Here is a 27,347-nt window from a genome sequence, read left to right as displayed (position 1 = left end):
AGCCTCCCCTCCCCCAAGCCCCTCGCCCTCCCCTCCCCCAAGCCCCTCACCCTCCCCTCCCCCAAGCCCCTCCCCCTCCCTCCCCCAAGCCCCTCCCCCTCCCCTCCCCCAAGCCCCTCCCCCTCCCCTCCCCTCCCCCAAGCCCCTCGCCCTCCCCTCCCCAAGCCCCTCCCCCTCCCCTCCCCTCCCCCAAGCCCTTCCCCCTCCCCTCCCCCAAGCCCCTCCCCCTCCCCTCCCCCAAGCCCCTCGCCCTCCCCTCCCCCAAGCCCCTCGCCCTCCCCCTCCCCCAAGCCCCTCGCCCTCCCCTCCCCCAAGCCCCTCATCTTCCCCTCCCCCAAGCCCCTCACCCTCCCCTCCCCCAAGCCCCTCACCCTCCCCTTCCCAGGACCCTCACCTGCCCCACCCCCAAGCCCTTCATGCTCCCATCCCACAAGCCCCTCTTCCTCCCACAAGCCCCTCACCCTCCCCCCAGCTCCTCACCCTCCCCCCAGCCCCTCACCCTCCCCCCAGCCCCTCACCCTCCCCCCAGCTACTCACCCTCCCCCCAGCCCCTCACCCTCCCCCCAGCCCCTCACCCTCCCCCCAGCCCCTCCCCCCAGCCCCTCACCCTCCCCCCAGTTCCTCACCCTCCCCCCAGCCCCTCACCCTCCCCCCAGCCCCTCACCCTCCCCCCAGCTCCTCACCCTCCCCCCAGCCCCTCACCCTCCCCCCAGCCCCTCACCCTCCCCCCAGCCCCTCACCCTCCCCCCAGCCCCTCACCCTCCCCCCAGCCCCTCACCCTCCCCCCAGCCCCTCACCCTCCCCCCAGCCCCTCACCCTCCCCCCAGCCCCTCACCCTCCCCCCAGCCCCTCACCCTCCCCCCAGCCCCTCACCCTCCCCCCAGCTCCTCACCCTCTCCCCAGCCCCTCGCCTTCCCCACGCGGCCCGTCGGACCCTCACCTTCCCCCGGCCCCTCCCCCTCACCCTCCCCAATGTTCTAGGTTGGTATCATCAACAATTGTTGCTTTATATTCCCAATATCCCAGTTCCAGAAGATTCCAGAAAGGTCTTTCCATGGTTCTGTCACTGGGTTAGCTACACCATGTGTCACCATGGAAACATGACTAATGCTGGGACTCCCGTTCAGTTAAAATATGAGATGCCGCCTTCAAGAGTTGTCAACCAATCAGAGAATGGGTAACTCAAGTCTCAGCAGCGCCACTGAGTGTGGTGGCGAATGCTGGGATTGCGCCTGGCAGTGAGGGTGCCTGCTCTCTGGCTCTCTCAAACGGGTAAGTGACATCTGGGGCCGCTCATATCAGGCAGGTCCTGTCGAGGGTGGGTATTGCCCCTGGGGAGGGGGCTCCATCTGTCACAGAGCGTTGGATTAGGAAGGTTCGCTCCTCCCTGAAGTTGGGTTTCCTCACATTGGCAGAGAGTCCGCCCTGGCAGGAAGAGGCCATCCACTGGTCACTCAGTGGTTTCATTGGTCTCTGCGTGGGAGCTGCCCTGCTGCTGGCAAGATGATGTCATCAGGTAGACCACCCTCCCTACCCCTCCTCTCCCACCCCTTCCCCCCACCCTCTACACCCCCCAGGCTCCCCCTCCACACCGCCCCCCCCGACCCTTCCCCACACCACCCTTCCTCACCACACCCCCCGACCCCACCCTGTTCACACCAAACCCCCCCCCACAATAACCTGCCCTCCCTCTACCCCATCCCATCCTGTGGAGCCCCCGCTTCCTGAGCGAGATCGGAAACAATCCAGCCCAGGGAGTGTTGTGTTGCTGTTGCTGGGTGTGGCATGCCGTTACACTCCCCCCAGCAAGGGGGCAGCACCTATCCAAGAGGTTGTTAGTGATTATCAACGGGAGTTTTTGATTAACAGCAAGTAAGAAATGTCAGGTTTTTTAAAGAAAGGTTGGTCGATGTTAATGTTGAAACATACAGTTGAAATGTTTGCGATGATGAATTGACAGAAGGTTTTCCTGTCATTCCAGATATAACAGCTTAGTGACCGGTCAGCGAGCGAGAGGCATCATCTGTATCTGCTGGCTGCTCTCCTTTATGATTGGCCTGACCCCGATGCTGGGCTGGAATAAATCCAACTGCCAGCTGAAGATGAATGTGAACAAGACGGACGAGTGCAGGGAGGGGATGGTCGCCTGTCTCTTTGAAGAGGTGGTTACCATGGACTACATGGTGTACTATAACTTCTTTGCGTGTGTCTTGATGCCCTTGCTGATAATGTTTGGGATTTACTTGCGGATTTTCATGGCCGCTCGCCATCAGCTGAAGCAAATGGAGTTTAAAGTCATCCATGCGGAGAAGAGCAGGTCCACCCTCCAGAAGGAGGTCCATGCGGCCAAGTCACTGGCCATCATCGTGGGGCTCTTTGCCATCTGCTGGCTGCCGCTGCACATTATAAACTGCGTCAACCTTTTCTGTGAGGATTGTCGCCCGCCAGCCTGGATCATGTACGTTGCCATCATCCTGTCACACGCCAACTCTGTCGTCAACCCTTTAATTTATGCGTACAGAATTCGTGAATTCCGCCAAACATTCCGTAAGATCCTGAAAAAGCACATCCTGAGGAAAACTGACCAGGCATTCAAAACCCAGAACCCAAGGAGCTCGGTTTATGGAGGGAGTATGAACGGGTACAACTTAGACCTTGTTGGCACCTGTCCTAATGTGACAGTTGATGTGGCAGAGAAGGAGATTCTCCAGAACGGGCATGTTGTGCACCTTCAGCTGAATGGGAGTGTGACAGGAGACCGTCACGATGAGCTGTCTCATGATGAAAGCAGCGAGCATCAACATGAGCAGAGCGGCTGTGACTTACACCTCATCAACACCTTCAACCAACAGACTTCCTGCAGGACTCTCGCCAAAGTCTCCTGACATACCAACCAGTGAGGCTCTAACTTGTTGGCATAGTGATAAGGTGAAAGGTTGCATGGTGCAACTGCAGCGAGAGGGAGAGGAATGGCACGCCCATAAGGAACAAGAGGCAGGTCAGATTGATTCCAGGTGGCTGAGAGGTTAGCTAGCAGTCTGGATGACTATGGCTGGAGTTCCTGTGTAACGCTGCCTCTCGCCTGCCCAGCTTGGTTGGAGGACTGGAGTTAGATTACCCCGACCCTGGGGCCCGCTGTGAATTCTTATTGTGCTGTGTATTCTTGTCTGTGAGCTGTTACATGTAGAGTTGTGTGTCCAGTGTATGTGGATGGTCCATAGTCCAGATTGAGACTCAGAGTGTACATAGGAAGGCCCCTGTGTTCACACCAGCTTCTTTAAGGCCTGGCTGTGAGGAGAGGTTTTCATTTGGGAGTCACCTCCCCACACGCTCAACGATACTCTCATTGCAAAGATGTGATCTATTTTGGATGGAAATTGAAAGTTTGCCATTATCTCTGTGAGTCCATGTGAAATCCCTGTGCACAGTTCTCAGTAAGATAAACAGAAGCAAATTCTAGATGTGAATTTTGTAGTTTCTCACCGTTGCTCCGACTTAAAATCCGTTGATCACCGCTTTTGGAATTAATTTGTACTCAGTCTCTGAGAGACACCCCCACCCCCCAGCCCTCTCCATTCCGCGACAGGAATCCTTTGCATTCTAAATCTGTTGGAGCTCAGTGCAGAGTGAGAGCTCTCGGCTCCTGCCTGTTTGGCTCAAAATATGGCTCATAACTAGGAAGTATACAAACCAGACACTCCGACTGAGAATCCCGGTCACTAAAGCAGATATTGTGTCTCTGAAGCGGTCAGATACAACTGAGTGGCTCACTAGGGCATTTCAGAGGGCAGTTGAGAGTCAACCACATTGCTGTGAGTCACATGTAGGCCAGACCAGGGAAGGACAGCAGATTTCCTTCCCTAAAGGACATTAGTGAACCAGATGGGTTTTTTCCAACAATTGACAATGGTTTCATGGTCGTCAGTAGATTCTTAATTCAGCATTTTCATGGACTTTATATTCCACCATCTGCCGTGGTGGGATTTGCTCTGGGGACCTGGGACCCCAGAGCATTAACCTGGGTGACAACAGCAGAGGCTGAAAGTCAAAAGAGGCATTTCCACTTCTGTCCTGGGACTGGGGGGTGACGGAAGGGGGAATATCTGCTGCCAGGCCGGAGAATTGGGGAGGGTGGGTGAATTCTGTAGGCTTGGGTTGGGAGCAGTGAGGGTTTGGCTGCCAGGTTGGACAGTGGGAGGGAGGGGGGTGGCTCTGTGACCCTGCTTGGGGGTGGTTGGAGAGGGTGGGGGGTGGGTTCCATCACCAGGCTTCATAGATATTTATTGTGGTAATATCATAGAGATATTGTGGATTGGCTCCACCCAAAAACATGAAGAATTGTTGATTCTCATGGGAACAGCATGGAACCGTTCCCAGGAACATTCCGGAAATATCCCAGGTGACCAGTCCCAACCCTGAGTTCTCCATATTTTGAGGATTTGTTCTGACCTGCGTTTGAACCTATTCTTTCCCCTGTTTGATTTCCTCCAGCCCTATCAATTCCTTCTTTCACTTGGCATCTTTTTTCTAGAATGTTCTTTATTTGTTTATTTATTTTCTATTCTTTATTATTCTTGCCTTTATTGGTCGGGACATTGAGTACAAGAGTCAGGATGTCTTATTGCAGCTTTATAAAACTTTGGTTAGGCCGCACTTAGAGTGTTACGTTCAATTCTGGTCACCACATTGCAGGAAGGATGTGGAGTCTTTAGCGAGGCTGCAAAAGATGCTGCGTGGATTAGCGGTATGAGCTATAAGGAGAGACTGGACAAACTAAGGCTGTTTTCTCGGGAATGGCTGAGGGGAGACCCAATAGAAGTCTATAAAACTACGAGAGGCATAGATAAGGTTAACAGTCAGAATCTTTTTCCCAGAGTTGAAATGTCTAATACTAGGGGGCATGCATTTAAGGTGAGAGGGGGGAAAGTTCAAAGGAGATGTGAGGGGCAAGTTTTTTTACACAGAGAGTGGAACCCGCTGCCAGGGGTGATGGTGGAGGCAGATACGATAGGGGCTTTTAGATAAGCACATGAATATGCAAGGGATAGAGGAGTATGGACCAAGGGCAGGCAGAAGGGATTAGTTTAATTTGGCGTCATGTTCGGCACAACAGCGTGGGCTGAAGGGTTTGTTCCTGTGCTGTACTGTTCTATGCTCCATTTCACAACCATGTGTCACAGGAAGTGTTGAATAGACTCCCAATACTGAACGTTGACAAAGCACTGGGTTGGATCCAAGGATATTGAAGGAAGTGAGAATGGAAATTGCAGGGACGCTGGCCATAATCTTCCAGCCTTCTCTAGACTCAGGGGAGGTGCCAGAGGACTGGAAAATTGCAAATGTTACACCCTTGTTCAGAAAAAGTTATATGGATAGCCCAGCAATTACAGAGCAGTCAGTTTAACAGCAGTGGTGGTCAAACTTCTAGAAACAATTATTTGGGATTGAATTAGTAGTAACATGGACCGACTAGAAAAAGCCAGCATGGATTTCTAAAGGGGAAATTGTGTTTAACTTGCTGGAGTTTTTTGAGGAGGTAATAGAGAGGGTTGATGAGGGTAATGCTGTTGATGTGGCGTACATGGACTTTCAGGAAGTATTCAATACAGTGCCACACAACAGACTTGAGGAAAGTTATAGCTCATGGAATAAAAGGGACAGCAGCAATATGGTACAAAATTGGCTGAATAATAAACGTGCCGCACGGTGGCACAGTGGTTAGCACTACTGCCTCACAGTGCCAGGGACCCGGGTTCAATTCCGGCCTCACGTGATAGTGTGTCTGCGTGGGTTTCCTCTGGGTGATTCGGTTTCCCCCCACAGTCCAAAGATGTGCTGGTTAGCTGGATTGGCCATGCCACATTGCCCTTAGTGTCAGGGAGACGAGCAGGATAAATACGTGGAGTTATGGGGATAGGGCCTTGGTGGGAATGTTGTTGATGCAGGTGTGATGGGCCGAATGGCCACCTTTCTGCACAATAGGGATTCTATGATTCGTATTAGTTAGATCTTAACTGGAATATTGTGTACAGTTCTGGGTGCCACGCTACAGGGAGAATGTGAACACATTGGAGAGAGTGCAGAAGAGGTTTACACAAATGGTTCCAGGGATGAGAAACTTCAGTTATGAGGGTAGATTGGAGGGGTTGGGACTGTTTTCCTTGGAGAGAAGAAGGCTAAGAGGAGATTTGATAGAGATGGTCAAAATCATGAAGATGCTGGCCAGAGTAGATAAGGAGAAACTGTTCCCACTCGTAAAAGGATCGAGAATGAGAGGGCAGAAATTAAAAGTGATTTGTAAAAGAAGCAAATGTGATGTGAGGAAAAATATTTTCATACAACGAGTGGTTGGGGTCTGGAATGCACTGCCTGGAAATGTAGTGGAGGCAGCTTCAATCGAGACATTGAAAAGAGTATTAGATAATTACTTGAATGGAAACAATGTGCAAGGGTACAGGGAAAAGGGAGGGGAATGGCACTAAGCCATGATGCTCACTTGGAGAGCTGGTGCAGACACGATGGGCTGAATGGCTGCCTCCTGCACCATAACAATTCTGTGATTCTGAGAGGCAGTGATGTCACTGAGTTGTTGGGTGGTACAGATTAAGACACTCACGATGGTTCAACTCTGGGCATGTGGTTGATGTGTTGATTGGAGATTACGTATGTGAAGATAACAGCTTGTAGGGACTGATAGTCCAATGGTAATGTTAGTGAGTTAATGATCTCGATACCTGGAGCAATACTCTTGGTGATGAGTTCAAATCTCACAACAGCTGGAAAAGTTTCATTGTAGGATGAGATTCTTTGGTCTCCCGTCAGTGTTTTTCCCGGTGTGGGAGTCAGTGCTGGCGGTGGGATGTTTTGGTCCCACTATTGTCAATGAGATTTCCCACTGAATCCCCCCCAGCCGTCCCCACACCAGGAAATCTATGGCAGGCGGTCCATGATCAATGGGACCAGAAAATCCCGCCAGCGTGATTGGCCGGAGACTTCCGGCCATAGTTAAATATATCGGGAACAAAATTCAGTCGTGGTGACAATGAAAATTATCATTTGTGATAAAAATGCATCTTTAATCACTAATGTCCAGGAAATCTGCCATCCTTACCTGGTCTGGCCTACATGTGACTCCAGAGCCACAGCAATGTGGTTGACTCTGAACTGCCTCTAAAATGGCCTAGCAAGCCACTCAGCCTGAAACTTCCCCCACACAGACTACAGCTCAACACTACCTTCTGAAGGGCAATTAAGGATGGGTAACAAATGCTGGTCTTGAACTGAGTGTCTAGCTCCTGTGAATGAATTAACCAACATTAATTGGCCGACTGTTTGATGGTGACACTGTATATTGGAGAAAATAAAAAGCTTGTGCAAGAAACAGCATTGTATCAGTGTATATATCTGATTTTATTGCGCAGTGTATCTGCCCACGCTGTAAACACTTGCTTGCGAGATACTGACTAGACTTACACAATAGCTTAGACAGATGTGCACTGGAGGATTCTGGTGGCACAATGGTTGGCACTGCTGCCTCAAAGCACCAAGGACCTGGGTTCAATTCGTGGTTTGGGTCACTGTCTGTGTAGAGTCTGCAAGTTCTCCCCGTGTCTGTGCGGGTTTCCTCCGGGTGCTCCGGTTTCCTCCCACAGTCCGAAAGATGTGCTGGTTTGGTGATTGGCCATGCTAAATTCTCCCTCAGTGTACCCGAACAGACGCCAGAGTGTGGCGACGAGGGGATTGTCACAGTAACTTCATTGCAGTGTTAATGTAAGCCTACTTGTGACTAATAAATAAACTTTAACTTAAGCTTATCAGAAGCACATGCCATGCTCATCGGAGCTGGGGTGGGGAATGGGCTAAAGGTCAGTCGGATCATCCTTCACGCTATTGGAGGAGGTTGTGGGTTTGATCAGTGCTTTCTGGAAGTGAAGGAGTGAGAAATCATTCAAATCTCTGTGACCAACCCAACCCCCCAGGTCAGCCAACCAGATGAGCCATGACCTTATTGAATGATGGAGCAGGGTCAAGGGGCTGAGTGACTACTCCTGCTCCTAATTCTGTATGTCCATATGTCAATCCTCATGGAGCCCAGCCTTGGTGTGGCATTTCAATGTGTCCTAGTTTTGATTTTTGGAAACCCCAATGATGTGGAGAATAAGAATGGATGTGATGTTTATCTGCATCTTGTGTCTCGCTTTGTACCCTGTAATCTCTATTCCCTTCAAGAGAAGATGAGAAGAATTGTCTTACATGGAAGGTTCTGACCAGGACTGTACTGGTGGAAACAGACTCAGGAATAATTCTCAAAAAGGGAGACTTGAACAGGAGGAGTGTGTGGCTATGGGCAAAAGTGAGACTTTTTGGATCACTCTTTCAAAGAAGCCAGCACAGACACATAGACACCCTTCTGTCTGAGAATTGTCTTCCAACTATTGAATTGTCAGAACGAGTGATCATTCCTGAATGGATTTTGTGTAAAACATTGAACATCGGGAACCCCATTAGAAGAAATTTAATTCTAATCATTGGGCCTCAATGCCTGAATATCCTCCCCCTCCCTGCATTATGTTATCCATTCATGTCAGTGTACCCAATTACAACTAGTCTCCCACACAGTGCACCTGGCAGGCAGACCAGACCTGCTGGAGCAGCTCAGGTGAGGGCTTTGCTTGGGGGGAGCGTGTCATGCCTGGGTAGTACCCTGACACTGCCCCCTGGCACTACCCCCCAGCATTGCCTCCGGGCATTGCCCCCCCAGAACTGCCCTCCAGCACTGCTCTCCCATTACTGCCTCCCCCGGCACTGCACCCCTCCCCCCCACCGGCACTGCTGCCCCGGTACTGTCTTCTCGCAGTGAGGAAGTGCGGGCAGGGGATGTCCTATTTTTACTTGCGTGTGCCGGGGGGGGGGGCAGCCTTTAAAAACCACATCTTGATCTTTAAAAATTAAAGTCAATCAATCAGAGCACCCCGCCCCCCCCCAACCAAATTCCACCCCGGCGCCCCACCACCCAATCCATAGCCCTGGCCCCATCCCTGGCCTCCCCAGCCCTGCCCCCTCCTAATCCCACCCCCACCCCCACTCCGCCCCATCCCCAGCTCCGCCACCGCCCCTATCATCACCCCTGCTTCTAATCCCATCTCCGCCCCATCCCCAACCCCGCCATCGCCCCTATCATCACCCCCACTTCTAATCCCATCCCCACCCCCACTCCGCCCCATCCCCAACCCCGCCACCGCCCCTATCATCACCCCCACTTCTAATCCCATCCCCACCCCCACTCCGCCCCATCCCCAACCCCGCCACCGCCCCTATCATCACCCCCACTTCTAATCCCATCTCCGCCCCCACTCCGCCCCATCCCCAACCCCGCCACCGCCCCCATCATCACCCCCACTTCTAATCCCATCCCCACCCCCACTCCGCCCCATCCCCAACCCCGCCACCGCCCCCATCATCACCCCCACTTCTAATCCCATCCCCACCCCCACTCCGCCCCATCCCCAACTCCGCCACCGCCCCCATCATCACCCCCGCTTCTAATCCCATCCCCACCCCCACTCCGCCCCATCCCCAACCCCGCCACCGCCCCCATCATCACCCCCGCTTCTAATCCCATCTCCGCACCCACTCCGCACCATCCCCAGCCCCACCATCGCCCCTATCATCACCTCCGCTTCTAATCCCACCCCGCCCCCACTCCGCACCATCCTCAGCCCCGCCACTGCCCCCATCATCATCATCCCCGCTTCTAATCCCATCCCCGCCCCCACTCCGTCCCATCCTCAGCCCCGCCACTGCCCCCATCATCATCATCCCCGCTTCTAACTCCGCCCCATCCCCAGCCCCACCCCTGCCCCCACCACGATATGGTGGAGAACGCTGCCATTGGGCCTGGTGGTTTCACTGCTGCTTTTCCCCCTATTGTAACACTGCCTCGGAAAGGGAAAACTCCAGCCTTACCTCCGAGCTCTGCAATCTCTCACCATTTAGATAATAAGCTTCTTTTCATTCTTCCTGTTAAAATGGACAATTTTACAAATTATTCTCCCACTCGTTAGATCTTTGCCCACTCACTTAACCATAGAACCAAAGAATCCCCACAGTGCAGCAAGAGTATCTTACCCAAGCCCTCCCCTCCACCCTATCCCCATAAACCCCCACATTTCCCATGGTTAATCCATCTAAACTGCACATCTTTGGAGTGTGGGAGGAAACCGGAGCACCCGGAGGAACAGTAGGTGGCACGGTGGCACAATGACTAGCACTGTTGCCTCACAGTGCCAGGGACCCAGGTTCAATTCTACCCTTGGGTCACTGTCTATGTGGAGTCTGCATGTTCTCCCTGTGTCTGCGTTGGTTTCCTCCGGGTGGCTCCGGTTTCCTCCCACACTCCAAAGATGTGCAGGTTATGTGGATTGGCAATGCTAAATTGACCCTAATGTCAGGGGGATTAGCATAGGTAAATACATTGGGTAATGAGGATAGGGCCTGGGTGAGATTGTGATCGGTACAGACTCAGTGGGCAGAATGGCCTCCTTCTGTATTGTAGGGATTCTATAATTCTATGAAACCCACTCAGACATGAGGAGAACGTGCAGACTCCACATAGACAGTGACCCAAGGCCAGAATTGAACCAGGGTGCCGGGTGCTGTGAGGCAGCAGTGCTAACTACTATATCACCTAGCTATGTCCCTTTGTAGCCTCCTAATGTCCTCTTCACAATTTACTTTCCTGCCTATCTTTGTGTCATCAGCAACCCCAAAATGTTAGTAGTAAAATTGGGAAAGAGCTTGGTGATTGGGTTAAGGCAGAAGTTAATAGATCCTACACTACACCAATCCATTGTCAATGAGACACCATTTACTTCCTGGATTCTCTGAGAATCAGAACTCCATCAGATCTGAAGTATCATCACAAACTTGAAGAGGGATAGTGGATATTGTCCCTTCCTGCCCCTGTGGACCGTTACTGAGATGTGGAGAGAAAAAGGATTTTCCGGGGAAGAAACTGAATAGGGAAAGCTCCATCCATTGCAGTCTTCAATCAGTACTGACAGGGGGGCTTGGAAAGCACTTCCACTTTAACCAGGCCTCCAGCAGTGAGCCTGAACAACTGAGTGAGTGACAACATTTCAGTATCGCTCTTCCAACCCAACCCTACTTTAGAAACTAGAGTGTGTGGAGTCCTGATTTCAGAAAATTAATATTATTCATAAAGTCAAACTTCCAGAGAGTGGCATTGCCCTTTCTCTATAATGAGATCCTGGCCACTGTTGCTGGCATAGGTTATGTACTGGGGTAGAATTATTGAACATTGAATATCATTTGGCATTTCTCTCCAATTGCTACATTGCTGTAGGGCTTTATGGGTTTTAAAATATTATAATCACGACAGATTTCAATATTTAAGAAGTATTAACATTGCTTTAGGATCAGACGGCTGATTTTGTTCTTTAATATTACATTTCTATTGAACTGTCGTGCGGAGAGGATTGTCAGAAGCTGGCGAGTTGCTCTCCGAGAAAGACGAGAGACTGTTTCCTCCATTTCTGAACGTGTTCAACTCTTTTCAGTGTAGTGATTTCCTCTGAACTGCCTCCAGTGTTTCACAGAATCCCTACAGTGCAGAAGGAGGCTATTCAGCCCATTGGGCCTGCGCTGACAACAATCCCACCCAGGCCCTATCCCCTTAACCCAAGATGTTTACTCTGCTCGTCCCCCTGACACTAGGGATCAATTTAGCTTGGCCAACCAACCTAACCCACACATCTTTGGAGCTTGGGAGGAAACCAGAGTACCCAGAGGAAACCCGCGCAGACATGGGGAGAATCATAGAATACCTACAGTGCAGAAAGAGGCTATTCGACCCTATGTATTTACCCTACTAATCCCCCTGACACTAGGGTCAATTTAGCATAGCCAATCCACCTAACCCACACATCTTTGGACTGTGGGAGGAAACCGGAGCACCTGGAGGAAACCCATGCAGACACGGGGAGAACGTGCAAACTCCACACAGACAGTGACCCAAGCCGGGAATCGAACCCGGGTCCCTGGCACTGTGAGGCAGTGGAGCTAACCACTGTGCCACCATGCCGCCCTTATTGAGTTTAGTGCGAATCCTCAGTCTCAATAGAAGTGCTTTATTTGCTCGTGCTTCCTGTTCCTCAGTACATCGGTTGACTTGGTGCTGAGATACTGATTCTGGTCAATGGAAATTTGACGCTTTGCAATACAGCCTTGAATTTCCACTGCCAAAGGCTTGGCCACCGAGTGAATACTTGCTTGAGTGCTGTGATTGGTTCTCTCAAACCCAATCCTGGGTTTGAATTGAATCTTCAGGTGAGGAACACTGCCCGCTTTTCTTTGCAGTTTTTACACACTTTCAAATCTTGCTGAGTCATGATGGACATTATTACCATAGTAATACCACAATGTCCGGTGTCCGGTCAACCAATTATCCTGATCTCTAACTCTCCGTCGCAGTTCAATCAGTGGAAGCTTTGTAAATGTAACTATTGTTCAATCTGATGAGGCTGTTTGGTATGATTCCAGATAGCGAATGGACAGTAACAACATCCTGCATTGATATAGCACCTTCAACTTGGTTAAAATGGGAAAGTTTTCATAGGGAGGTAATCAGACACCAATAGAATGCCTGGGCAGGAGAGTCTGAGGAGGGTCAGGAAGGGTCTCCAGGAGGATCGGGGGAGTGTCGTAGGAGGATCTTGGAATGGGCAGGTTTGGGGAGTGTCTGGGAATGGGAAGGTCTAGGGAGGTGGCAGGATATACATGGTCCAATGGAATTAAATGGGAATGATAGTAATAGTGTGAAGCAATGCTGTTCACAACCTGACTGATTCTTCTCAATATGTGATCTGTGTGAAATGCCCCTTACTGAAAGGGTGTTTGCTCCCAGTAACTCAACAGCAATGCTCTCATCTCTGAGGCAACAAGTTGTGAGCTTACATTCCACTCCCAGGACTTAGGAGGAGGAGATTGTTGTGTCGGATTACAAAAATAATTCCCCAGGGGCTGGCAACCTTTGAAGAAAATGAGTGAAGGTCAGTGTCCTGGCTGGTGTTTATCCTTCAATCAACTTCCGGTGATGTGAGTGTACCGTTAAGAAATGTTTTTTTTAAATCAGGTTCTCAGCAGCTATAAGCAGTTTTGGTTTCATTTCTATTGGGCCGGCTGCTAGAAGTCCTGTTATTGCTCCTTACATGGTTTAAGTGGGGTTTGTTTATTTTTATTTTGGAATCTTTTATGATCTTGCATTGTTAGGAGGAAGACTGGAGGAAGGCCATATGTTCTGGACAGTTTTTGTTCTTCATAGTGAATTCAAGGTTGCATTTTCTGTTTTGGCTGGCAGCAGCTTAGTTTTAGAAGGGACATCAGACTGAAAGCAGTGTCTCTCTCTCTCCCCCTGGGTTTTGGAAATTCTGCTGGTTAGCTGAAAGCAAGACTTTTGCCTACTTGGAGTAGAGAATCTGCTTTTGGTGGCTTGGCCAGAGCCTCACCCTGGTGTTCTGGGAAGCTGTTCTGACTTCAGACTGTTCTGGGCGTATCGAGAGGGCTGCTAGCAGTTACAAGCCCGAGAGGTCAGAGTTTCAATTCTCCAAGCAAAGGACTCAATTCCAGTATGACATGAGCATTAGTCTTTGCTGAGTTAAACCTGTGAAAGGGTTTTTTGTATGGGTTTTGTTTGATTGGAACATCTTAGATGTATTTGTTAAGGGTTGTACATTATTGTGGTTGTTTTGTTTTTGTTTGTAATTGATAAAAATTATTGCTAATTTTCTTTCCATACATGTTAATTATATTCTTAAATAAACTTGTTTGATAAAAGCTCCCCAGCGGGTTATTGAATCATACCTGAAGTGAAACCTATTATGCTTACCCAAGCCAAATTCAAAATGCAAAACTTATGTTCAGGCAAGCTTCATAGAACACTTTGGAGTTTCTGACCTTGAATTATAACACTCCCACAAAATGGTTCACTCATTACTTAGTCACTGTTTTTGGGGGTCCCTATTGTGTGAAGTTGCTATTGCATTACTTATACTTCAAATGTATTTAATTGACTGTGACACTGGGACATTCTTGGGATGTAAGGTGTAAAAGTAACAGGGTTGTTGTGGTAGGAGATTTTAACTTTCCTTATATTGACTGAGACACACTTAGTGCTAGGGTGTGGATGAGGCAGAGTTTGTAAGGAGCATTCAGGAGGGCTTCTTGAAACAGTATGTAGATAATCCAACTAGGGAACGGACCGTACTGGACCTGGTATTGGGGAATGAGCCCGGCCAGGTGGTCGATAATTCAGTAGGGGAGCAGTTCGGGAACAGTGACCACAACTCAGTAAGCTTTAAGGTACTGATGGATAAAGATAAGTGTAGTCCTCAAGTTAAGGTGCTAAATTGGGGGAAGACTAATTACAACAATATTAGGCAGGAACTGAAGAATGTAGATTGGGGGCAGATGTTTGAGAACAAATCAACACCTGGCATGTGGGAGGCTTTCAAGTGTAAGCTGATGGGGATTTAGGAACGGCACATTCCTGTAAGGATGAAGGATTGTTTCTATGATTTCTATGATTTCTAGTGGACAGTGAAGAAGGGTAGCACGGTAGCACAGTGGTTAGCACTGCTGCCTCACAGCTCCAGGGTCCCAGGTTCGATTCCAGGCTTGGGTCACTGTCTGTGTGGAGTTTGCACATTCTCCTCGTGTCTGCGTGGGTTTCCTCCGGGTGTTCCGGTTTCCTCCCACAGTCCAAAGATGGGTTAGGTTGATTGGCCAGGTTAAAAAAAAAATGCCCTTTAGAGTCCTGAGATGCGTAGGTTAGAGGGATTAGCGGGTAAATATGTGGGGGTAGGGCCTGGGTGGGATTGTGTTCGGTGCAGACTCAATGGGCCGAATGGCCTCCTTCTGCACTGTAGGGTTTCTAGGATAAATATGGCAAGTTTTGGGAACCTTAGATAATGAGAGATATTATGAGCCCAGTCAAAGAGAAAAAGGAAGCATTTGTCAAAGCTAGGAGGCTGGGAACACATGAAGCAAGTGTGGAATACAAGGAAAGTAGAAAGAAACTTAAGGAAGGAGTAAGGAGGGCTAAAAGAGGTCATGAAAAAGCATTGGCCAGCAGGATTAAGGAAAATCCCAAGGCTTTTTATACATATATAAAGAGCAAGAGGGTAGCCAGGGAGAGGGTTGGCCCATTCAAGGACAAGGGAGGGAATCTATGCGTGGAGCCAGAGGAAATGGGCGAGGTATTAAATGAGTACTTTGCGTCAGTATTCACCAAAGAGAAGGACTTGGTGGATGATGAGCCTGGGAAAGGGTGTGTAGATAGTTTGAGTCATGTTGAGATCAAAAAGGAGGAGATATTGGGTTCTTGAGAAACATTAAGGTAGACAAATCCCCAGGGCCTGATGGGATCTACCCCAGAATACTGAGAGAGGCAAGGGAGGAAATTGCTGGGGCCTTGAGAGAAATCTTTGTATTCTCACTGGCTACAGGGGAGGTCCCAGAGGATTGGAGAATAGCCAATGGTGTTCCTTTGTTTAAGGAGGGTAGCAAGAAGAATCCAGGTAATTACAGGCCGGTGAGCCTTACATCAGTGGTAGGGAAATTATTGGAGAAGATTCTTCGAGACAGGATTTATTCCCACTTGGAAATAAATGGACGTATTAGTGAGAGGCAACATGGTTTTGTGAAGGAGAGGTCGTGTCTCACTAACTTGATCGAGGAAGTGACGAAGATGATTGATGAGGGTAGGGCAGTGGATGTTGTCTACATGGACTTCAGTAAGGCCTTTGACAAGGTTCCTCATGACAGACTGGTGCAGAAGGTGAAGTCGCATGGGATCGGAGATGAGCTGGCAAGGTGGATACAAAACTGGCTCGGTCATAGAAGACAGAGGGTAGCAGTGGAAGAGTGTGTTTCTGAATGGAGGGTTGTGACAAGTGGCGTTCCTCAGGGATCAGTGCTGGGAACTTTGCTGTTTGTAATGTATATCAATGATTTGGAGGAAAATGTAACTGGTTTGATTAGTAAGTTTGCGGACGACACAAAGGTTGGTGGATTTGTGGATAGCGATGAGGATCATCAGAGGATACAGCAGGAATATAGATCAGTTGGTGACTTGGGCGGAGAGATGGCAGATGGAGTTTAATCCGGACAAATGTGAGGTAATGCATTTTGGAAGGTCTAATACAGATAGGAAATATACAGTAAATGGCAGAACCCTTAAGAGTATTGATAGGCAAAGGGATCTGGGTGTACAGGTACACAGGTCATTGAAAGTGGCAATGCAGGTGGAGAAGGTAGTCAAGAAGGCATACGGCATGCCTGCCTTCATCAGCCGGGGTATTGAGTTTAAAAATTGGCAAGTCAAGTTGCAGCTTTATAGAACCTTAGTTAGGCCGCACTTGGAATATAGTGTTCAATTCTGGTCGCCACACTACCAGAAGGATGTGGAGGCTTTGGAGAGGGTACAGAAAAGATGTACCAGGATGTTGCCTGGTATGGAGGGCATTAGCTGTGAGGAGAGGTTGGAGAAACTTAGTTTGTTCTTACTGGAGCAACGGAGGTTGAGGGGAGACCTGATCGAAGTCTACAAGATTATGAGAGGCATGGACAGAGTGGATAGTCAGAAGTTTTTTCCCAGGGTGGAAGAGTCAATTACTAAGGGGCACAGGTTTAAAAGAGATGTACGAGGCAGATCTTTTACACAGAGAGCAGTGGGTGCCTACAACTCACTGCTGGGGCAGGTAGTGGAAGTGGATATGGTAGTGACTTTTAAAGGGCGTCTTGACAAATACATGAGCAGGACGGGAATAGAGGGATATGGTCCCCGAAAGGGTCGGGGGTTTTAGTTCAGTCGGGCAGCATGGTCGGCGCAGGCTTGAGGGCCGAAGGGCCTGTTCCTGTGCTGTCATTTTCTTTGTTCTTTGTTGTTTGTCCTGAGGCTTTGAAAGCTGCAATAATAAACGCAAGTTTCATCTCATGCCCAAAGCTAAAGCAATGTTTTAAGATTCCTGTTTGCCTCACATCAGTCCCACAACCAGCAACCAGATTCAACCTTAGACCATGTGTCCGAGCAGTGTTGTCTGAGGGATAAATATCGGCAGGAATACTGAGAGAACTCCCCCCTCTGCAAACGTTACCACAGGATCTTATATCTCCACCAGACAGGATGGCGTCAGTTTAATGTCACATCCAAAAGCCTGCACCTCCAGCAGTGCAGCACTCTGTCAGTGCTAACATGGAGCGGCAGCCTCAGTTTTATTCCCTTCAGACCAAACAAATGAGCAAAGTGACAGCCCTTAAAGGGACACAGCTGCTAAAGGACAAACGTTAAAGGAAACTTATCGAATTCAATTCAAATGTTGTTCCTGGGGCTGATGAAACATTACAGTTCCTGCGACGCCCACTGTTGTGGAACTGACCCTCTTTATCATCTTTTGAGCAAAGCAATGGAACAAAAGTAAACCATGAACAAATCATGCAAGTAAATTGACACCTGGATTATGTGTGCAGAAGTCTTGAAGTGGGACTGAACATCTTCTGGAGATAAAGCTGGTTGGTGCTCACTGAACCAGGGCAGTGATGGCTCTGTTATGTATTTTGTGTTTGCCATTTTATTGAAGCAGTTTATTACGCTGAAAACTCTGACATTCAGATCTGGTCCTTCATTCACTGATGTTCAACTTTCTCTCAGTTCAAGCTGCCTGCATCACCTCTCTCAGACATCAGTGATCTCTCATTCTCCTCACTGGAAGGGTTTCTGTATGCTTCACAAAGCAGGAGCAAAGCCACATGCAAAGCAAAATCTTGGGTGGGTGGAGGGGAAGGGGGGGGGGGGGGGGGCGGTTATTACTGAATGTTCCAGGCAGCACGGTGGCACAGTGGTTAGCACTGCTGCCTCACAGCACCAGGGATCTGGGTTCAATTCCAAGCTTGGGTCGCTGTCTGTGTGGAGTCTGCACGTTCTCCCCGTGTCTGCGTGAGTTTCCTCCGGGTGCTCCAGTTTCCTCCCACAATCCAAAGATGTGCGGGTTAGGTTGATTGGCCAAGGTAAATTGCCCCTTAGTGTAGGGGATTAGTGGAGTAAATACATGGGGTTAAAGGGATAGGGGCTGGGTGGGAATGTGATCAGTGCAGGCTCGATGGGCCAATTGGCCTCCTGCACTGTAGGATCCTATGAATGGCTTCAATTTAACACACTCTGAAGTGTACAGTGAACCCCGCTGAGATTGTCCCTCTCAACAAAGGGGCATCAGCCAGTCACCCAGCTATTTGTAACAGAGATAAGAGTGTTGTCAATCTGAAGGGACTGGGAGGATTAACCTGGGTGGAAAGCGGTTGGGTTCCTGTTGAGTTGGGCTTGGCTGTTCCAGACACAGAAAAGTTTGAAAGAATTAGAATTGTCCAATGATTAATTTCCAGCCTAATTCAGCTCTGCCAAGTGTAAGATCATCAAGCTGGAAAGTTAACCCAATCCTCTCTCCGTACAGACACCACCTGAGTGGCACTCTCTGCTTTTATTCCTGAAATGAGAGATGGTATTCCTTCTGCTCTCTCCTGTCAGACAATCTCTTTGATAAACTGCTGCTGTTTGACAGAGGTCTCCTCAAACAGTGCGAGCCGACATTTCCATCCCCTGGCTCCGAGCTGACTCTGAGTCTGTCTGACTCCAATCCTCAGATAAGAAGCTCTCTCAGATTGTGTGTCTGCTGGAGAGTCAGTGACCTTTCTGAAGGGTGTGTATGTGTGTGTGTGTGTATGTGTGTGGGTGGGGGTGGGGGGGGCGGGTGGGGGCTGGGTGGCAGGGGAGGTTTGAACTAATTCCCATAGATTGGGGTGAATGTTTCTGAGTTAATTCATGCATTGTGAGATTTAGAAATAACTCAGCTTCTGTAATGAAATGAAATGTATTCCTGGAAGTTTCATCACATGACTTTCCCCACAAACTCCAGCCGTTACTCATCCATCTGTCAGGACTGTGTAATTGTGACACAACAGGTTTAAAGATATATTTAAAACAACATTTCTGTCTTCAAACCTTTACATTAAGTTTAAAGCCTTTTTCAAAACGCAAGTATGGACGCACAACATGACACACTCTCTGGGTGGGATTTTCCGATCACACTTGCCCAAAGACCGGAAAATCCCACCTGAGGTCAACAGACCTTTGCATAGTATACCAACCCCCCCTCCCCCTCCCCTCCCCCCCTCCCCCTCCCCCCCTCCCCCTCCCCTCCCCCCCCCATCGCCCCTGCCCGCTACAATTCCCGTGGCGGGCGGGATGGGAAAATTCCACCCTCTGTGTTTATCCAAACGTTATCAGCCTTATATCATTGCAGCTGGCTGTGAAGAGTTATTCAAATGTGAACGATTCCTCCAGGCATATCCACTGTATCCTCCAAAATGATGTGGAAACTGGAGACAGGAGGAGAATTCGCTCATTGTCTGTGAACCCTTGAACATGAAGAGAGCAGCCATTGTTGTGTTTTTTGAACTGTATTAAGGAGGTCGTAAGGAGCCATTCTTTGTGACAGTGCGAGAGCCAATGGCAGCTCACAACTCTCAGCTGAGCCACCAGGAATCCCAGGAACTGGGAAAGGTTTTCCATCTGCTATCCGGAGTCAAAGCTGAAGGTGGTAAGAAATCAACTTCTGTTCTGCTAAAAGAACACAGACAATCTTTGAATGCCGTAACCCCATAAAACTAATGAGGAACAAGAAACCAGCTCTCTCTCCCAGAACCTGCGGTCAACTGAGTCCACCTGAAAAAAGTCAAACACCGACTCGTCGACTGCAGAAGCCATCGCAGCTGCTAAACCGAACTTCAAGTTTTATTCCCTTCACTTTGGGAAGTAGGAATTCAAGCAACAGAGCCTCGACCGTATCCCACAGACGCTGATCTGAAATCTCGGCAGGATTTTCCGGTGGTGGAGTTAGCCGCTATTGGGCGGCTGCAGGGCCCTCTGGTACTGCCGTTGTCAATGGGGTTTCCCATTGAATGCAGCCCCTTGACGCTGGGATACCTGGGGTGGGGGTGCGCCGTGGGGGTACGTTGGCAGAACTGGAAGATCCGACTGGCGAGAATGGCCGGACAGTTCGCAACTTTATCATTTTTTACCTAAACAACTTTCAGCAATAGTTTGTGTAATAAACTAATCGTCATCTTGTTTAAGACTACGCTTTCTGGATTATTTTTAAATTGAACCATTGATAAATTCCAATTCAATTTTCAAGTTTGCTGACGACACCCCCGTAGTGAGTCGGATCTCAAACAACGATGAGACAGAGTACAGGAATGAGATAGAGAATCTGGTGAACTGGTGCGGCAACAATAATCTCTCCCTCAATGTCAACAAAATGAAGGAGATTGTCATTGACTTCAGGAAGCGTAAAGGAGAACATGCCCCTGTCTACATCAATGGGGATGAAGTAGAAATGGTCAAGAGCTTCAAGTTTTTAGGTGTCCAGATCACCAACAACCTGTCCTTGTCTCCCCCATGCTGACACTATAGTTAAGAAAGCCCACCAACGCCTCTACTTTCTCAGAAGACCGAAGGAAATTTGACATGTCAGCTACGACTCTCGCCAACTTTTACAGATGCACCATAGAAAGCATTCTTTCTGGTTGTATCACAGTTTGGTATGGCTCCTGCTCTGCCCAAGACCGCAAGGAATTAAAAAAGGTCATGGGTGTAGCCCAATCCATCACGCAAACCAGTCTCCCATCCATTGACTCTGTCTACACTTGCCGCTGCCTCGGAAAAGCAGCCAACATAATTAAGGACCCCATGCACCCCGGTCATTCTCTTTTCCACCTTCTTCCGTCGGGAAAAAGATACAAAAGTCTGAGGTCACGTACCAACCGACTCAAGAACAGCTTCTTCCCTGCTGCCGTCAGACTTTTGAATGCACTTACCTCGCACTAAGTTGATCTTTCTCTACACCCTAGCTAATACTGAAACACTACATTCTGCACTCTCTTGTTTCCTTCTCTATGAACAGTATGCTTTGTCTGTATAGCGCAAGAAACAATACTTTTCACTGTGTACTAATTCATGTGACAATAACAAATCAAATCAAATCAGAAATCAAATCAGAATTAGAAGGGGGTGACATTCACACACACAAATTCTTCATTCAGGGACCATCTTTTTTGCATGGCTGTAACACGTCCTCGTGACGCACTTGCCCTCTTACTCCAATTGGAAAGCAAAGAGACTCATTTCCAAATCCATCCCTGACTCCCAGCCAAACATTTCTCCCATTTTCAATATTTTTATATCTGGTAAAGAAAAATGTTGAAAGAAAATGTAAAGCGATCTTATTGAAAGTCTGGATGGTTTTACTCCAGAGTGGCACAGAACAGTGTCCTGAAGATTAATCATCAATTGATGAAGACTACAGCTCACCCTATGGTGGCTGAAGGCAATGGGCAGAATGTTCCCGTCGCACTCTCCACGGGAACCGGAGCAGGCGGGACACGGACCATGCTAAAGTCTGTTGACCTCGGGCGGGTTTTTCTGGCCTTGGGGTGAGTGCGGCCGGAAAATCCCACCCCATTGTGCGTGAGGAGATATGTGAGGCCAATGGGAATGTCGACAGTATCAGTATGTCTGGTGACACCAGGATCAGAATATTGACACCAGGATCTGATACACCTGTCAACCTCCTGCTCACACGTGACAATGACATTGAGGAAGTTGTTCCCAGCTCACAGGTAGGTCTTTGTGTACATCTTGTTTTAAACATTCAGGTGACCATCACCTGTCAGTACATCGATCAGCCTCAGATTTTCTCCCAATCAACCTTCACGGAAAAATCCTGGGTGACAGGCAAGGGAGCAGAAATGAGAGGAGGAAGAGAAAGAACAGCTCAAGTCAATGGGAATCGGAGGGGGCGGGGGGAACTCTCTGCTGGTTGGAGTCATACCTGGCACAAAGGAAGATGGTTGTGGCGGTTGGAGGTCAAAAGTGATGAAGATGGTAGATGAGGAAAAGGCAGTGGATGTTTTATACATGGACTTCAGTAAAGCATTTGACAAGGTACCTCATGGTAGACTGGTACCAAAGGTGAAGTCACAAGGGATCAGAGGAGAGCTGGCAAGAAGGATACAGAACTGGCTTGGCCATAGAAGACAGAGGGTAGCATTGGAGGGGTGCTTTTCTGAATGGAAGGCTGTGACTAGCAGTATTCCACAGGGATCAGTTCTGGGACCTTTGTTGTTCATAGTATATATAAATGATTTGGAGGAAAATGTAGCTGGTCTGATTAGTAAGTTCACAGACGACACAAAAATTGGTGGAGGTGCGGATAGTGAAGAGGATTGTCAGAGGATACAGCAAGGTATAGACCGGTTGGAGACTTGGGCAGAGAAATGACAGATGGAGTTTAATCCGGACAAGTATGAGATAATGCATTTTGGAAAGTCCAATGCATGGAGGAATTATACAGTAAAGGGTAGAACTCTTTGGAGTATTGACAGGCAAAGAGATCTGGGCATAAGTGTCCACCGATTACTGAAAGTGGCAACACAGGTGGATAAGGTAGTCAAGAAGGCATATGGCATGCTTGCCTTCATCGGTTGGGGCATTGAGTATAAAAATTGGCAGGTCATGCTGCAGCTGTACACAATCTTAGTGAGGCCTCATTTAGAATACTGTGTACAATTCTGGTCGCCACACTACCTGAAGGATGTGAATGCTTTGGAGAGGGTACAGAAGAGGTTTGCCAGGATGTTGCCTGATAGGGGAGGGTACTAGCTATGAGGAGAGGTTGGATAAACTCGATTTGTTCTCACTGGAATGACAGAGATTAAGGGGTGACCAGATAGAGGTTTACAAGATTATGGGTGGCATGACAGAGTGGATAGTCAGATGCTCTTTCCTAGGGTAGAAAAGTCAAGTACTAGGGGACATAGGTTTAAGGTGCGTGGGGAAAAGTTTAGAAGTGCGAGGCAAGTTCTTTACACAGAGGGTGGTGAATGTATGGAATGCACTGCCTGGGGACATGTTGGGAGCAGGTACGATAGCGGCATTTAATAGGCAACTAGGCGAATACATGAATAGGATGGAAATGGAAGTGCATATGGTTTTAGCTTAGGCAGGGATCATAATCAGCACAGGCTTGGAGGGCTGAAGGGCCTGTTCCTGTGCTGTACTTTTCTTTGTTCTTTGTTCATCTCAGCTCCAGGACATCTCTGCAGGAGTCCCTCAGGTTAGTGTCCGAGGCCCAGCCATCTTCAGCTGCTTCATCAATGACATTCCTTTCATCATAAGGTCAGAGTTGCTGATGATTGCACAATGTTCAGCACCACTTGCGATTCCTCAGATACTAAAGCAGTCCATGCTCAAATGTAGCGAGACCTGGACCATATCCAGGCTTGGGCTGACAAGTGGCAAGTAACATTTACGCCACACAAGTGCCAGGCAATGACCATCACCAACAAAAGAGAATCTAACCATCGCCCTTTGACACTCAATGGCATTACCATCGCTGAATTTCCCACTGTCAACATCCTGGGGGTCACCATTAACCAGATACTCAACTGGACGAACAATATGAATACTGTGGCTAAGAGAGCAGGTCAGAGGCTGGAGTTACTTTTTCCAATTCTTTCATAGGATATGCGCATTTCTGGGGGAGGGAAAGGTGCAGGGGGAATGAGGTGAGTGTGGGAGGGCAGGAGAGGGTTGGGAGGGGTTTTGGAGGTAGTAGTGAGGATTAAGGGTAATAGTGAGGGCAAGGGGTTGCGGAGTGAGGAGGCTAGGAGAGGATGAAGGGCTGAAGGTGAGGGGGTGGGGGGAGGGGAGGGGTTGTGTGGGAGGGGAAATGATGGGGGTGAGGGTTTGTGGGGAGCGGGTGGGAGTGAGGGTGAGGGGTTGGGGTGAGGGGGAGGCATTGCTCTGGGTGTAATATCAATGCAGCTCCTCTGGAATAGTCCCAGCCCTCACTCCTCCCCCGACTCCTTCAGGAATCTTTGACTATTTTAAGAAACACCATCTGTTTCTCTCCCATTCATCCTTTAGGAATGATTAACAGTTGTTCAATGAGATGACAAATGAAAAATATTCCACAGCAGAATAGATTTCTTGTGCACTTTATGAAGAAGGTTTTATATTCGTTAAGTGTGAGTGTGATTTATTGAACAGCCTGAGGCCAACAGCCCAGAACATTCTCCAAACTCCCTCTCCAACTGGAACTCATGTCATTGCTTCATTCCCAGCCCTCTTGTTCTCTCCCATTCCCCTATTCCCTCCCAATCCCGTTCCCATTCCCCCATTCCTAATCTCCCATTCCCATTCTCCCATAGAATAGAATCATTCAATAGAACCAATAGAATCTTTACAGTGCAGAAGGAGGCCATTCAGCCCATCAAGCCTGCACTGACAACAATCCCACCCAGCCCCTATCTCCTTAACCCCATGTCTTACCCTATTAACCTCCCTGACACTAAGGGGCAATTTAGCATGGCCAATGCACCAAACCGGCACATCTTTGGACTGTGTGAGGAAACCGGATCATCCGGAGGAAACCCACGCAGACACGGGGAGAACGTGCAAACTCTACACAGACAGTGACCCAAGGCCAGAATCGAACCCAGGTCCCTGGGGCTGTGAGGCAACAGTGCTAACCACTGTGTTACCGTGCCCCCTTTAACTTACAAAATTGTGACCTTTTTATAAAGCAGCACTTACTGAATTCCATCAGCTGTGAATAAACCTCCCCCACACCTTCCCAAAGGCTTTGCTCCTTAATAACTGACTAGTTAGAGAGTGACGCAACTCCATTCGCAACCAGGCTATCAAGACTGCAAATTCTGGAAACAGCTGGTTATGAAATTGGAAAGTTCTGGAAAGCTGTGTGTGTGCAGAGAGACTGAGTGACGATACAGTAGCTTCATTGGTTTCAGGTATATCAGGGAGTGTGGATGATCTTGGTGAGTCAGGATCTGAAGGTCTGTCTCTATCGTCAGTAAATCCTGATTAAATACAGACCGTAACATTCCTCTCTATAAACTCTCCAATTTATTATTAACCTTTAGGTGGCCACAAGACGCTCGGAAGCAGCAGCTTCCGGGGTCAGAGCAGATCACTATTACAACTGCCAGATTTACATTCCCAATTCCACATGGCTACAAAACAGGAGACAGCACCAGAGACACACACTCACACTGTACACAGAGTCACACTGCACACACATTCACACTGTACAGACAGTCACACTGTACACACATTCACACTGCACACACAGTCACACTACACACATTCACACTGTACACACATTCACACAGCACACACATTCACAGCTCGCACAGTCACTCTGCACACACATTCACACTGCACACAGTCACACTGCACACTCAGTCACACTGCACACAGTCACACTGCACACTCAGTCACACTGTACACAGAGTCACACTGTACACACATTCATACTGCACACACATTCACACGGTACCTACATTCACACTGTACACACATTCACACTGCACACAGTCACACATTCACACAGTACACACATTCACACAGCACACACATTCACAGCTCGCACAGTCACACTGTACACACAGTCACACTGCACACAGTCACACTGCACACACAGTCACACTGCACACACAGTCACACTGCGCACTCAGTCACACTGTACACGGAGTCACACTGTACACACATTCATACTGCACACACATTCACACGGTACCTACATTCACACTGTACACAGAGTCACACTGCACACAGAGTCACACTGTACAGAGTCACACAGCACACACCTTCACATTGCACACACAGTCATGCTGCACACATTCACACTGCAAGCACATTCACACTGCAACCACATTCACACTGCACACACAGTCACACTGTACACACAGTCACACTGTACACAGTCACACTGTACACAGTCACATTGCACACAGGGCCACGCTGCACACAGGGCCACGCTGCACACAGGGCCACACTGTATACACATTCACACTGCACACACAGTCACACTGCACACAGTCACACTGTACACAGTCACAGTGCACACGCAGTCACACTGTACACAGTCACAGTGCACACACAGTCACACTGCACACAGTCACACTGTACACAGTCACAGTGCACACGCAGTCACACTGTACACAGTCACACCGTACACACATTCACACCGCACACACATTCACACTGCACACACATTCACACTGCACACAGAGCCACACCGTACACACATTCACACCGCACACACATTCACACTGCACACACATTCACACTGCACACACATTCACACTGTACACACAGTCACACTGTACACATTCACACTGCACACACATTCCCACTGTACACACATGCATACTCCACACAGTCACACTGTACACAGTCACACTGTAACACACATTCACACCATCCACACATTCACACTACACACTACACACATTCACACTGCACACAGAGTCACACTGTACACACGTTCACACAGCACACAGTCACACAGTCACACTGAACACACAGTCGTAATGCGCACAGAGTCACACTGCGCACAGAGTCACACTGCGCACACAGTCACACTGCGCACAGAGTCACACTGCGCACAGAGTCACACTGCGCACTCAGTCACACTGTACACAGAGTCACACTGTACACACATTCATACTGCACACACATTCACACAGTACCTACATTCACACTGCATGCGCATTCACACTGCACACACATTCACACTGCACACACATTCACACTGTACACACAGTCACACTGCACACACATTCACACTGTATGCACATTCACACCGTACACACATTCACACTACACACATTCACACTGCACACAGAGTCAAACTGTACACACATTCACACAGCACACAGTCACACTGCGCACAGACTCACACTGCGCACTCAGTCACACTGCACACAGAGTCACACTTTACACACATTCATACTGCACACACATTCACACGGTACCTACATTCACACTGTACACAGAGTCACACTGCACACAGAGTCACACTGTACAGAGTCACACAGCACACACCTTCACATTGCACACACAGTCACGCTGCACACAGTCTCACTGCACACCCATTCACATGGTACACAGAGTCACACTGTACACAGAGTCACACTGCACAGTCACACTGTACACAGTCACACTGTACACATATTTACACTGTACACATATTCACACCGTACACAGCCACGCTGCACACAGAGCCACGCTGCACACAGAGTCACACTGTATACACATTCACACTGTACATACAGTCACACTGTACATGCATTCACACTACACACATTCACACTGCACACATAGTCACACTGTACACAGAGTCACACTGTAC

General features: G+C 48.8%; 1 pseudogene across 1 annotated transcript; it reads left to right on the top strand.

Moving 5' to 3' along the window:
- Positions 1-1,100: 1,100 nt before the first annotated feature.
- LOC144487467 (adenosine receptor A2a pseudogene) lies at positions 1,101-4,114 on the top strand (annotated as a pseudogene). The gene is made up of 2 exons (XR_013496420.1): positions 1,101-1,177; positions 1,982-4,114. The product of XR_013496420.1 is annotated as an adenosine receptor A2a pseudogene (transcript).
- Positions 4,115-27,347: the final 23,233 nt, after the last annotated feature.

The sequence above is a fragment of the Mustelus asterias genome, unplaced genomic scaffold (genome assembly GCF_964213995.1).
Source record: "Mustelus asterias unplaced genomic scaffold, sMusAst1.hap1.1 HAP1_SCAFFOLD_820, whole genome shotgun sequence".
NCBI lineage: Eukaryota > Metazoa > Chordata > Chondrichthyes > Carcharhiniformes > Triakidae > Mustelus > Mustelus asterias.
This window is presented reverse-complemented; position numbering and strand designations above follow the sequence as displayed.